This window comes from Anolis carolinensis, chromosome 3, assembly GCF_035594765.1.
Source record: "Anolis carolinensis isolate JA03-04 chromosome 3, rAnoCar3.1.pri, whole genome shotgun sequence".
NCBI lineage: Eukaryota > Metazoa > Chordata > Lepidosauria > Squamata > Dactyloidae > Anolis > Anolis carolinensis.
The window spans coordinates 172,836,325-172,850,247 of record NC_085843.1 but is presented as its reverse complement, the minus strand read 5'-3'; the positions used below and the strand labels follow the sequence as shown (position 1 = coordinate 172,850,247).

General features: G+C 39.3%; 1 long non-coding RNA gene across 1 annotated transcript; it reads right to left on the bottom strand.

Annotated features, from left to right (window-relative positions):
• Positions 1-851: 851 nt before the first annotated feature.
• LOC103279427 (uncharacterized) lies at positions 852-8,321 on the bottom strand. Its single transcript, XR_506784.3, has 3 exons — positions 8,075-8,321; positions 1,635-1,734; positions 852-1,082 (listed from the first exon to the last, which is right to left on the bottom strand). It is a non-coding gene; the product is annotated as an uncharacterized LOC103279427 (long non-coding RNA).
• Positions 8,322-13,923: the final 5,602 nt, after the last annotated feature.

The window sequence follows — 13,923 nt, the reverse complement described above, 5'->3', positions numbered from 1 at the left end:
AGAAATGTCAATGCTTGATAGCAGACTGCTCATAGAAACAACCCTTACTCAACATCACTGAAGTAATTCATCCTGGGCAAAATTGACACCTCCTATCACACAAGGTTTTAGGTGTTTTCTCCAGTTATATCCCAGTTCAAAAGACAAAATCAGACCATCTTATCCCATCCCTTTTTTTGGGACTGTTTCAGATGTTTTCCTAATACAGCCTGATGGAGCTGACTAGAAGTTCCCCTGAGCTGTGGGAAGGGCTCCATCTTTGGAGGCTTTTAAGCAGAGGCTGGATGGCCATCTGTCGGGGGTGCTTTGAATACGATTTCCTGCTTCTTGGCAGGGGGTTGGACTGGATGGCCCATGAGGTCTCTTCCAACTCTACTATTCTATGATTCCATGATTCTATAAATCCCAGCCTCAAAGGATTCTAAATGTTTAGAAACTGGGGAGGTGGGATGAAGTCCTATAACTGTAGAATGGGGTGGGAGTTATGAAGTCCTCCAGATGCTGTTGTACTACAAATTACAGCAGCTCTAGCCAATATAATAAATGGTCAGAGAAAATGGGAATGAGACCAAATTATGGAGGGCTGCATTATTTTCTCCTTGCTATGAAGTATCATTAAGGATGGGAATTGTCTGAGCAGGATATGTGTATCCTATGAGAGATTTTGTGTGGCTCCCCACTGTCTTCTGTTAGTTAAAGGAAATACTTCTTTTTTGAAAAATGAAGACTCATGGATCCCAGAAGCCTCCTCCAGTAACACAAATTCTTTTATATCTAATTTTATTTCCCAAGGCACTTTTCATTAAACTTCTGAAAAACAAGTTAAGATATGATCTTCAACAATACAGGGACTATTTTAGTCCTGATTAAAGTAGATTCATTTAATCAGATTGACTTCCTTATATATTCTCATAGCTATACAATTAGTTCAATAGTTCTACTTTAATGATTTTAGACTGCAACTTTCAAACTTTCAACTTTCTTTATAGAAATGCTTCTGCTCAGCCACATATTAATATAAATATATATTTGAGGGGAAAACCGTAACTCCGTGTTGTCCTTCATCCATCTCCAAGGAGGGACTAGGAATGGAAAAAAATATTCAAAACTATTTCTCTAAAATAGTCAATGTATTTCTCAAGTGACAAAAATCTTAATGAGGAGAATTTTGGATTGATCAAATTCTCTGACATTCAAGAGTTATTCTGTACCAAATTTGGACATTTTGGTGCAGAAAAAAGCATTTTCTGTACAAAAATAACAACATATGATTTTTTTCCATAAAATTGGTTTTGAACAGCCACATTATTGAAAACTGTATTTGTAGTCTTTTTGCAGCAAGAAGAATTTTGCAAAGGATTCTTGTTGTTTTACTTAAAACAAAGGCAGAATGACTTTTACACTAGCAAAATGCTATGAGATTGAAATTACTGGATGAATGTTTATCTCCCCACCCTCCAAAAAGCAAAAAGTAGCATGAGGCTGATCCTTGCCATTTCTGACTCTAGTTGTCTCTGAAGTACTGCATTGATTCCTCCCCTTCCCATGTCATTTTTTATGTGAATTCTGAGATATTTTACTTTTGGCATGAAACACACACCTTGTACTTCACAACAATTTCAATTTAATCTTACCTGGGTGTAGATAGTATGACAAAAGCACTTGAATAGTGCATTTCTCTTTCCATTCTGTACACATGTGGTTTATATTTTTGGATTTCATTTTATTTTCTCCCTGTGAAGCAGAAAAGCACCCTAATGGATCTGCAGGACCAGCAATTTACAGCTGTATCAAAGATCAAATGGGGGAGAGAGAAAAAACATACACACACATATATGCAGACAGACAAACCACCCAGGAGTTATGTGCTTTTAATGCTTGATACTTTTTCCAGATTTCCTGTTCCTAAACATTTGTCTGCTAATGTTAATCATACTTTTTTCTTCCTAACTAGGGATGCTGAATGTGACTAATACTGTACAATGCAAAAAACACTATCAAGTTCATCATTGAAATAAGTGAAAATTACAACATTGTCTTTACATATTTGCTGTGAAACAATATCCATGTATTCATTGGGGTTTTGCTGTCATTGTGAGCCTTCAAGTTATTTTTCACTTATGGGTTTCCTAAGGTTTCCCTATCATAGGATTTTCTTGGCAAGTGTTGTCCAAATAGTGCTTTGCCTTTGCCTTTCTCTAAATCTGAGAGAACGTGGGCACACATACATTGATATTTTATCAGGGGGAGAGGGACAATCCATTTCATGGTGGCTGCATGATGCATGGAGCTGATTTGGGTTGTAGGCCAAGGCTTAATGAGGCCTTGAATTATGTTTTAAAAAATTGCAGGTTGCTCTGAATTTTCCCTGAGAATCCAGAGCAACATGTGATTTTGGGCCTGGCCTCTACTGAATACATGGCTATCCCATATTACCCAGACTCAAGTGGCCCAGGGACATAGCATTAACCATCCCCCTTCTGTCCTTGTCTTAATGGACACTGGATATGGCATAGCTAGTGTTAGTCACTTGTTGCTTTGCATGATGTCAGCCAGAGCACAAGGGAGACCAAGGAAAGGAGAGGGGAAAGGAGGGATAATTCTTCCTCTGCCCCCCTCCCCCCGCCACATCACTCTGGCACTCCAGCCAACATCACTCTAGGGACCTCATCATACTGGTGAGCCCCTCCCCCCATAAAAAAGAAGGTGCACGTGGCACTTCATGGCGAGCTGCAGATCCTCCCTCCTTCCACCATCACATAGGGGAAGGATGGCATATTGGGACAAAGTATGTTGACACCCCATCAGACAGGGAGAAAGCATTGGAAGAGAGCGTAGCTCCATCAGAGTAGCCAAAAACACGAATGACTCACCACGTTGGCGAGGAAACTTATCGCAACACTTCCTTGCCGCTTTACGCACAGATAGGGTGGGGCCTTGGCCTACATCATCTGATGGGGTGCATCTGGATTTGTGGCCAAAGAGAAGCCCCAGGATGGTAAGGGACAAAAAAAACCCCATGTGTTGAGGTGGCAGGTGACAAGTCATGTCATGCTTGTTGGCCACTGCTATAATAAGAGCAGAAGGTAGCTGTCCTGTGGTCCTGAACCAGGGTTGGGGCCACAGGGTAGTCAGGACTCCTTCCAACCTCCATGTAGATCATCATCCTGTAACTTGAGCAATGTCGCAGAGTGGGTTTCCATGTTTGAGTGGGAACCCAAGTATCAAGTCCAAACTACTACACCATTACATCATTTTTTAGAACAAGACAGACACTACAAGATAGAATACCTGGGGAAAAAAAGGATCAGCAAATGTTGTTAGGACATCTAAACATTTCTCAATATTCAATCCAAGTTGGAAATCCAATCATTGGGAATGATAAGTTCAAAAATTTAAGTGACATGACATGGATATCTGAAGTACCTATTTTTGGAGGGGCGGTATGGAAGGGGACACATTTCTAAGTTGACTTTTTAATCATTATCAGAAGCATTGTGGAATAGTCTGCCTCAACAACTGAAAATAGATTAGCCAGTCATGGGCACTGTATTCCCTAGTTTGAGAAGAGGATGTGTCATTTGTAATTCTCCCTCACACAACAAAATATGTTAGACCAGTCCTGAGAAGAATGGGATACTGTAGTAGTTGCATTAACTACAAGGGAAATACTGGGTTTAAATCAACATACTCGTATTGACCTTTGCACTGGTCTCTATCTAGCTATTACCTCATTTATTACCACCCACACACACCTTTTGGTCATATGATCATGTATGACAATGTGAATGAATGAATTGTTTATTGTACCAGCTATAGGCCATGACATCAAATAATATACGACCTCAAAAGTACAATAAGCACATTCCAATATAAACATTAAAACTTATTCTACATACTGGCTCTTCAAAATTACAATAACAGTGACATCATAACAATAACAATGTCTGATTTGTATGATCCCAAACTATCTCCATTTCCAGGCTCTGCTGTGGACTTTACTAATTTAGCTCGGATTTTTTGGGCTGTGACTGCAAATGTGGCAACCCTCAATGTTATATTTTTGGAATAATCCACTAAGAAGTCACAGATCACTGCTGACTGTTGCCATGCTGCCCTTTCTTCCAAAAGGGCTCCCAGAAGATTGTAGGGTCATTATACAAAGGGCAATGTGTATGACAATGTGTTTTTTCTGATTCTATGTGAGGTAACAATTCCAATTACAACCAGAGCCAGAGAAGGAGAGGACGAGAAATTATATGCATTATATGCAATTCCATGCATATAAAATGTATATGTAATTTTATACATACAATTCAAAAGAAGCATTGGCATGCACTGCCTAAGAATCGGTCTCCAACATAAAATGATCTGCCTGATACCGCTGGTAAATTAGAGCAGTTCCAACCAAGAATTTCAATCTACTTAATAGATATAATTTAATGTGATTACAGGCCTGAGAGAATGTGATTGCCTTGTTGCTAAGAATTTTATTTCCAAGCTGAGGCTGTTCTGATATAAATAAAACAAATGCTTATGATGATACATCCTACAAAACATTTAAACTTTTTTTAGTTTTCTGATATTGCAGTCTTTGATGGCAGTCTCTATTATGATATACCACTGTCACAAGTATTATGCATTATGTATACTTCATCCTTTCGTACCTTTAGTTTTCCTGTCTTAAAATATGAAAATTAGGAGTTATGGGATATTAAAGTGCCTCAGTAAAAAAAAAAAAAGATTAATAGCTACTCTTTGGAAAGATAATTAACCTCCAAGCACTGCTGCCAGGCAACTATTATATCAGACATTCTTTGGCTCTGTCTTAGACTTCCCCTCTCTTCCTCCAGACAATTGTAAAGATGCATTAGCCACTTTGCTCTGATTACACCGGATCACAGAAAACTAAAAAGAGAACGCATTTTAATATATAACATGCAAAACAGTAGTGATATTTTCTTCTTTATTTTTTAATATTCTTATTCAGTTTGTTAGAAATGTCTGAAGAGGGGGATCAAAGGAGCTGTTAGTGAAATTCCTGTGGCTTTTTTCTTCTCTTTCTCCTCTGCCTGCCCCTCCTCCTTCACTTCATTACAAATTACCTGAAGGGTGCATGTGACTTTCTTATCTTCCACTGAATACTGTAGATGTGGAACGTCTTCCCCTTCCTGCCCATCAATTATAACACAGGGAAGGTGGTCTTTTCTAAGATCTCCCATGGGGATTTTTGAGAACAAATGAATGTGTTCAGAATGTGTTGCAGACTGATGAAGAGATGTAAGAAGGGAGAAAAATTACAGTACTTTTGAATTTCTCAAAGCACTAAAGGAAACTCAAACACCAGCTACAATATTGTAAAAGTTTCTGAAAGAAGGCTGAAGATCTTTTAAAAAATGTTACACACAATCAAGACTCAAGCACAGCTTTTGGCTGAACTCAGACATTATGGGAATGAGGAATATTTGAAGAGCACAGCTGGAATGGCCATAAAAGGTAAAGGTTTCCCCTGACGTTAAGTCCAGTCATGTCTGACTCTGGGGGTTGGTGCTCATCTCCATTTCTAAGCTGAAGAGCCGGCATTATCCGTAGACACCTCCAAGGTCATGTGGCCAGCATGACTACATAGAGCACCCTTACCTTCCCGCCAGAGCAGTACCTATTGTGTTTTATATTGTCTGTTTTGCCTGGGCTTGGCCCCATGTAAGCCACCTCGAGTCCCCTCAGGGGGATGGGGCAGGGTATAAAAATGAAACTATTATTATTATTATTATTATTATTATTATTATTATTATTATTATTATTAGAGAGAGAGCACTCTGCTCGCGCCCAGACGCACCCTAGTACCAGCCCCTTTCCCTCCCTCCGTCCAAGGATGTTGCCCAGGGGACGCCGGATGTTTTACCTAACCTGATTTGCCCACAGCAATGCGTGGCCAGGTACAGCTAGTGGAACACTAAAATTAGGATTGTCCTAGCCATCATTATCCTCCATTTCTATGTATCAATGAGCAACTTCAAGACTTTAACTAACTTTTTTTCATCTTCAAACTAGACCTGGACTGGACAATCCTTCCAATAGAAGACACCTTCAGAAATAGGACTTTTTTTTGACAGCCACTGAAACAGAAGATAATATTCTGAGCAGTTGAACTCATGGTCACCTTTACTTAGACTGGACAATCCTTCCAATAGAAGACACCTTCATAAATAGGGTTGTTTTTTTTATAGCCACTGAAACAGAAGATAATATTCTGAGCAGTTAAACTCATGGTCACCTTTACTTAGACGTTTTTTCTGAGAGTGCAGTAACTGCAACTAAATTGAGTTTCTGAGAAAATCCAATATGTGAACAGAGCACCATCTGCAGTGCTTTGGTCCCTACCCAAATCGTTTTGCTTTCACTGGCCAAAGTACTTTGTATCCTGAGATCAAAGTGTGAATCTGAAATTATCTTTATTGCTCACACATGAAAAATATTGTTCATGCGCACACCTTTGTAATGGCATATGAAAGATAGTTCTAGAGATTCCTCAATACATGTATTTATAAATAAAAACAAAGGCTGATCAGCTAGTAAATTTGCATTGACAGGAGATTTTTGTGTTTCAGGGTGTGCTTGAACCCATACATAGTTAAGGTAGGTCCCAAGAGACTTGTTATGCAGCCTTCATCAGTACGTCCGAGAACTTTCTGCATTAAAAAATAAGTATCATCAACTTTTTACAGGATTCATTGTATTACAGTTAATTTCTCAGAAAGCATGTTGTTAATCAATGGAAAAGAAGCCAGCAATTGATAAAACTGAAACCAAAAGCTACACCCTCCCCTCTTTCTTCATTTCCATCTATAATGAGCATTCTTGCCAAAAACCTGAATTTTTGAAACTGAAAATTAGACTGATATTAAAGTTGACATATTATCTGGATGATTGCATTTTACCTGGATTCTAGGCATAGCAGTTGTTTCCCATTTGCACCATTAGCTGGCCTGAATTCCAAGCTATGTTTTTAAGCACATTGTTGGCTTGTGTAGGAGTCAATATATAGGCAAAACATTCTGTAACTATTCTGTCTGTTTTACAGAAAACAAGCTTCCCACTACATTTCATTGTATTTAGCTAGGGATCTACAGTATGAAAAGAAATAAGGCTTCCCATGTGTTTAGTCAGTGAGGGAAGGGTTATATATGTGACTGCTCTTTTAATAGATTGTCGGTTTCCATAAAGTGGATTTCCCTTATTTTATGACTTCAAAAGTTTAGTTTAAAAGCACCTTGTGTCTCTTAAAACTGTTTGGAGGCATTTCAGTCAAAAATATTGATTGGGAAGGTGAAACAGAAGGATGTAGCCTGTAAGTGGGAACTAATATGGCTGCGAGACCTGCAACAATTGCCCATGCCTGACTGAACTGCCATTAAAATTAAGAAAGTTACAGACTATATATATATATATATATATATATATATATATATATATATATATATATCCGCTGGTGGTGGTGCAGTGTGTTAAAGTGCTGAGCTGCTGAACTTGCAGACCGAAAGGTCCCAGGTTCAAACCCCAGGAGCAGAATGAGCGCTCGCTGTTAGCCCCAGCTCCTGACAACATAGCAGTTCGAAAACATGCAAACGTGAGTAGATCAATAGGTACCACTCTGGTGGGAAGGTAACATCGCTCCATGCAGTCATGTCGGCCACATGACCTTGGAGGTGTCTATGGACAACGCCGGCTCTTCGGCTTAGAAATGGAGATGAGCACCAACCCCCAGAGTCGGTCATGACTGGACTTAACGTCAGGGAAAAACCTTTACCTTACCTTTACACTCTCTCTCTCTCTCTCTCTCTCTCTCTCTCTCTCTCTCTCTCTCTATATATATATATATATATATATATATATATGCACTAATTAGCACTTGCATTGTGTTGAAAATAAGAATGTCAACTAAACAACTTTCTAATTATACTAAAACATTTAATCTGTTTCACTGTAGCAAGACAAAATATACTTTTTTTTTTCTTCCGTAAGGTACTTTTTAACCCTTGAAATCACTGTCTTTCTTCTTGCAGGCACTTACCTCCACATTTTCTCCTGAGCATCACATAACAATTACTTGTGTGTTCTGGTTCCTTGAGAGCCTAATTACACAGCACTTAAACACGGGATTTCCTGAGTTTAAAAGGGGGGTGGCTACATAACGTTACTGCTAAATGCACACTGAATCATTACAATGGCCAAAAACATGGGACAAAAAGGTGCCCTTTTATCCCGATTCCAGCCAAAAAATGCATATTTGCAGCACTGTATATCCTTGCATTCACCAAAAACACGTAACTTCCTCTCCTCCCTGTGAAGACTGCTCCAGCACATGTTCACCTTTTAAAAGCCTGAAACAGCTGATCGGCTGATGGGGCTGTGAAACAGACACACAGCTGATTTAAAAGAAGCATGAACAGAGAGCAATTAGAACTCTCGGGAACTCTTTATTTCAGAGTTTATAATATTAATCAGAGCTTGAATAAACAATTAGAGAAAGGGAGAAATCTGGCTGAAGTTTTGTGTTTTTTAATCCACTCTGTTATGGGCTGAACTTCATGTGAATCTGCTTATATTTATATTGAGATATTTGCATGTGTGCATATACGGCCCAGCGCATAACAGAATATTTTTTAGAAATAACTTCCGCCAGATGTCCCCCATCCACTCTCCATCTTGTTCCAATACAGAGGAAGCCTGTGAGGACAGTGGGGAACAAATCCTGGGACCCCTAAATCTGTGTGGGGACATGTTCTCAGATCCCAGTTTCTTTGTCCTCCTTTTAAAACCTGCATTTCCATGCTGTGTGGAAGTGCCCTCAGAGACTTCTTGCAGCATTTTCTGTAACTTTTTACCATGCATTAAAAATGACAACAGTCCCACTTCCCCCAAAAGTGCTTATTTAATGAGAAGACATCTACATGGTAAAATGTCCTTACTGGTGGTGCTGGAACCACACCAAGAATGTATTTGACCATTTTACAACATTTTGTCTATTACTCTTTCACAATAATGCTGTCAGGTAGGTAAAGGTAAACGTTTCCCCTGATGTTAAGTCCAATCATGTCTGATTCTGGGGGTTGGTTCTCATCTCCATTTCTAAGCCAAAGAGCCGGCGTTGTCCGTAGACACCTCCAAGGTCATGTGGCCGGCATGACTGCATGGAGCGCCGTTACCTTCCCGCTCCATGCAGTAGACCTATTGATCTACTCACATTGGCATGTTTTCGAACTGCTAGGTTGGCAGAAGCTGGAGCTAACAGTGGGCGCTCACTCTGCTCCCGGGATTTGAACCTGTCAGGTAAATTTGCTAAATAATAGTGATAGTTCAATATCACATGGTAAATTCCATTACAAGGAAGATATCTGAACATAGGTTCTCTTTGGATGTTTTCCCACCAGCATTATCTAACAGAGGCTATTGTCTGCTAATCGTCTGGGTTGCTCCTGCAGAATTCTGGGAAATGTAGTTCAGGGTGGAGCCATTCAAATTCTCAGCTACAGAGATCCTCAGCTACCCTAAACTACATTTCACAGAATTCTGTAGCAGCAGATCAGACAATTGGTCTCCTTTCCATGATGCTGGTGGGAAAATGTTCTTTGTTCAGGTCCAGCACTTTAAATGTATTTTATACTGAGTTTCACAGAAATTGCTATCTGTATAGTACCAGGGATTAAAAGACCCCAGTACATATAGTTAAATGATTTTAGTGTTGAACTAAGACTTCATATATGACATTTTGAACACTTACTAGGCCATGGAACCCCACTGGGTGAAAGTGGGCAAGTGAAATTTTCCCAGCCTCCAAGAAATGCAATGTCAAACTCACAATGAAAAAATCTTGCCAAGAAAATTCTATGATGCATTGGTGATATGCCATTGGGGGAAGATTCGTTCCTTATTATCTGTGTCCATTTGAATCCTTCAAACCATTCCCGCTAGAGGACAGGAATATTTCCTTTATCTCCCTTCTCCACATTGACCCACTGAATGGCCACCTGAGATATATTTTTATTTATTTTACTACATCCCCTGAGTTGCTGCTATGTCTGATTTGCTCCTTTTTATCTCTACTGGTAACATCTACCAACACTGACTTGAGAACCAATGAGGACACTTGTCTGGAGGAAAACGGCTACCAAACAGTCCATTGTCTTAAAGCTGTGGTTTTCAAAACGGTGCTCAAAGCTTACCAAGACAGGTAGCTAGATGTAGCCATTCAATGTAAATTAGGGTGATTAACTGGAACATTTGAGCTGGCTTCCAACTGAGAAGAATTCTTCTCTCACCCTGGAGTTCCCACAGATATATATAAACAGTCCTTGCTTAGTTTTTCCATACCTCACAACCTCTGAGGATGCCTGTCATAGATGTGGGCGAAACGTCAGGAGAGAATACTTCTGGAACATGGCCACACAGCCCGAAAGACATACAACAACCATGTCTCTTTTCCTTCCTATGCAGGGTAACAATTCATAAGGTCATTTTTGGGCAGCCATCTTCCAGTAAACAGATGTAATTTCAAATTAAAGGCAGCAAGGATTATGTATAGTGACAGGAACAGTTTTGAAATCAGGTTGTAAGCCTAATACATAAATAATACTTCTTTGTCAAAGGATTCAGATTTCAAAGACAAATAGAAGGTGTACAGTCCACAGCCTTGTATGGGACTATGCCTCCAGGGAATTGAAAGTTTTGTTTATAATCCCATCATGTAACAAAAACTGTAGCAATTTGTAGATTGTCAGTTGCATGTGCTAGTCACTAGAGCTTGCTTATGAGCCGAGAAGGAGGAAAAAAAGTCATTCTGACCCAAGGTAATGACTGTGGGCTCATTATATTGTTATAATGGCTGCTAATTGGCATATTTTAGTCACATAAACATTATTGTGCATAGCAGACACAGGAATGACACACATGCTGACAGATTTTGATGGTACACAGCATTGCTGATTTATGTAAAACCACTGTTTGCTTGTTGCTTGTTTTTCTAAAAAACACACACACACATTGAAACGCTGAAAGGTCTAATCAGAATTCTGTCAAATTGTCTGGGCAACATTTCCAACCACTAGATGCAAGCTCATGCTTGGATGATGAATTTGAAAAGTCCCCTACTGACTGAGATTAGAGTTTCCACAAATTACCTCTTCGGATGTTGAGCTCTTTTTATAGAACCACCCACAACCATCCATGTCTACTGAATGGGATTGGCATGTTAAACAAGGGACAAAGCTCCTGCTGATTTAGTATTTAGTTGTTCCTCAATCAGGAAGGCTGACTGTAATGTTACATAGCTGATATAGCTATGTTCCGCTGGCCAATAAATAGCCACCTACATAGCTGATACCGTGTTTCCCCGAAAATAAGACAGTGTCTTATATTAATTTTTGCTCCCAACGATGCTCTAAGTCTTATTTTCAGGGGATGTCTTATTTTTCCATGAAGAAGAATTCACATTTATTGTTGAACGAAAAAATGAACATTTATTATATACCGTACAGTAGTTGTTATCAGAAACCAGCATAACCAGACAAACTGAATCTTATCAAGAATTTCTTGTTTCTACCAATATTTCCATGTACAACACTCTATGGTACTTACATTTACCGATCCTGCATGCTCTGGAGTTCTGTTGGACATGCTTCGAAACAAAAACTTTGCTAGGTCTTACTTTTGGGGGAGGCCTTATATTTAGCAATTGAGCAAAACCTCTACTAGGTCTTATTTTTTGGGGATGTCTTATTTTAGGGGAAACAGGGTACTTATTGGCCAGTGAAACAGGGAGAATAGTAGTAGAGAAACATCTCACTTAATTAAGTTTTTACTATACTGTGTTCCCTCACTGTTTCAGGGTTTTGGTTTTTTTTGTGGTCCAAGGCACTCTCAGAATGCCTTGGACCTTAATGCTATCCAATCAAAAGTGGTATCTATCTATCAAACTAACCAGTTAAACAACACAAAGCAACTCACGGAGGACTAGGCCACAGCAGTGTCTGCCTTTTGCACATGAGCTCTCACCCCGCCCCTTCTTCCGAGAAGGCTTCACTGGCTCCCCAGGAATCCTGGGAGTTGCAGGTTTACCGCCTTCTCTGCCAAATTGCTGCCAGTCTCACCAAACTAAAACAACTACAGTGCAAAATGGGCTTGTGAAGGAGAGAAAGGCAACTACTAAAATAAGGTATACATATTAAAATAAATATAGTGTCCCTACTTCACGGATTTTCACATTGAGGGTGGTCCTGGAATGTAACCCCCACGACAAGTGAGGGAACTGTATTTGGGCTGGAAGCATACCAATAGAAATCCATTGGAGGATCTACAGAAGGCCACAAAGACTCCCAGGAGAAAGTGTAGGGGGTCCATAAAGATCAAAACTATGAATAAGGCAGTTACAGTTATACTGCGCCATCATTTAAAAAAAAATGACAGAATAATTTTGAGTATAACTTTAAGACAATGTTTCTCAAACTCTGCTCCTCCAGGTGTTTTGGACTTCAGCTCCCAGAAATCCCAACCAGTTTACCAGCTGTTAGGAATGGTGGGAGTTGAAGTCCAAAACACCTGGGGAAGTACAGTTTGAGAAACTCTGCTTTAAGGAACAACATCATTGTGTGTTTATGCTGTATGCCAAACATTGAGAAATGTGTCTTATGCAAAAAAATAATAATAATAAGCAGTGGAAAAACTGGAGAGAGTGAAAAATGACAATTTTCTTATACACTGTCAAAGAAAAAGAATTTTGATGGAAAATAATTAGGTATGCTACAGGATAAGCACATCCTCCTTAAATGTGTGTCCTGATGGTGCTTAAGACAATACTGGAAATTTATTCTGCAGAGAAAACAGGGGACTTGTTACAGATAGGTTAATACCTGCTAGCATATAAAAACTAAAAAAACTAGACAGTAGATACTAGACTAGTGGTTCTCAACAGCTGGTAAACTGGCTGGGATTTCTGGGAGTTGTAAGCCAAAACACCTGGGGACCCATAGGTTGAGAACCACTGCATTAGACAGATAGTAGCTATTTCCATATGGTAAGGGTTCTACCATATCCTTTGTATTGCACAGGGTTTTACTTAAAGTTACGGGTCATTATTCCTACGAATAACTGATACATTTCTATGATACATTTCTTGTAAAACATAATTTATGAGAAATAAAAGTTACATGTTAGATCATTAGCTGAATTACTGGTAACACAATAGCATTGGACCTAATGACCTGTGTCATCAAAAAGGCAAGCCTTTTTCATTATTGTCTTATTGCGGACATTCATCCTAAAGCTTATGGAAATGAATGACTGGGGTTAAAGAGAACCAGACCTTCCCTTGGAATGAGGAATCCCATAATTTTATAATCTAGTTCTTTATATCCAACATATGAGGATTGTTTCCTTAAAACTATTCATAGAAGGTATTTATGTCAGAGTAATTTGCAGTGCAGCAGTAGTTGGAGTCAGTGGAATGGAAAACCAAGAGACATCAGACGTTGGTAAAACTATATACAAAGTTTTACTGTACAAGACAAACAGACTTGCAGACAATAGACACAGGACTCTCACTCTAGGCAGACAGAACAGAACTGATGCAATCAGTAATGCACAAACACTTGTGTCTGGACACTCCCCAGTTCCAGCCACACATCAAGGTCATCACAGCTTCTCAGTAATTAACTCTTTACAGACTATAGTACACTCTGGATGATGCAATCAGTATGCAATACAAACCAAGACACAAATTGCATTTAAACACTATCAATACACAAATCCCACATTAACAATTTACACCAAACATGCATAAAATAAATAGAGAGGCATCTGATGGAAAGTTTTGTGGTGGAAGGGGGATAGTAGAACATGTTGTACACTTGTAAACCTGCCTTTACA